This window comes from Arachis ipaensis, chromosome B01 (genome assembly GCF_000816755.2).
Source record: "Arachis ipaensis cultivar K30076 chromosome B01, Araip1.1, whole genome shotgun sequence".
Classification (NCBI taxonomy): domain Eukaryota; kingdom Viridiplantae; phylum Streptophyta; class Magnoliopsida; order Fabales; family Fabaceae; genus Arachis; species Arachis ipaensis.
Window position 1 is genome coordinate 68,314,108 of NC_029785.2, and position 959 is coordinate 68,315,066.

Sequence of the window (959 nt, forward strand, 5' to 3'; positions counted from 1 at the left end):
TGTTAAATTATTTCTAAATCTTCTAGTAAATAAAAAATAATAAGAATAAAAAAAAATGCAGCTCAAAGTATGTCATCTTCTAATAAATAATATTTATTGGGTGATGCTGCCATTGAATAAATCCATGTTTTATATTTTCTATAAATAGGAATATGTTGATGGAGGCAGAAAACGAAAGCTTACAAATTGCAAAATAATGAAGTAATGTCATAATATGAGGCAGACAGGCATGGTTGAAATCCAGCCCCAATCAGCCTGGCAGAAACACAAAATGTTTTTAACCTTCGTTACAAGATTTAAAAATGTCAAATCATCAAATGTGTGATCTCTCTATTTTGTATTTTACACACAGCACTTGGAAAATAATGAAGAATAATCAGATTTGGATCTAGCTAGCTAGATGTTAATTATCTAATTATATCTATTAATTTTCTGACCCTTGAAATTTAATTTGTGTTTTTTCAATTTAATTCAAAATATGAAATTGAATTTCAGAAGAGATTTACTATGAGAAGCATTATTATGATTGCTGCTTGGTGTGATTTTGATCATGGTGTCCGCTGAAACCGTTGGATGGATCTATTTCAAGCATGAATGAATGTTACTGCAGCTTTATGTTGGGTCATTCATTTTTAATACTGTACTGTTATAATATATTGTAAAAAATTATCCATATAATAAAAGAACTTTATTACTTATTAAAATGCCTTTAATAATAGTAACTGACTTGATATATCAATGTAGTTTTGAAAATTCCATCAAAATTATAATGTATTTTTTAAAATCATCATTATACCAGTCCTACAAGAAAATGGACATTGACATATCATGTAAACAGGGATGTTATAAATTGGATTATATCCACACATTTGTGATATTTATGTGTATCTAATCTATAAGATGATTGAATTGGATTGGATCTGATCCGCATTTTAAATGGATTGGATCGCGGATATCAC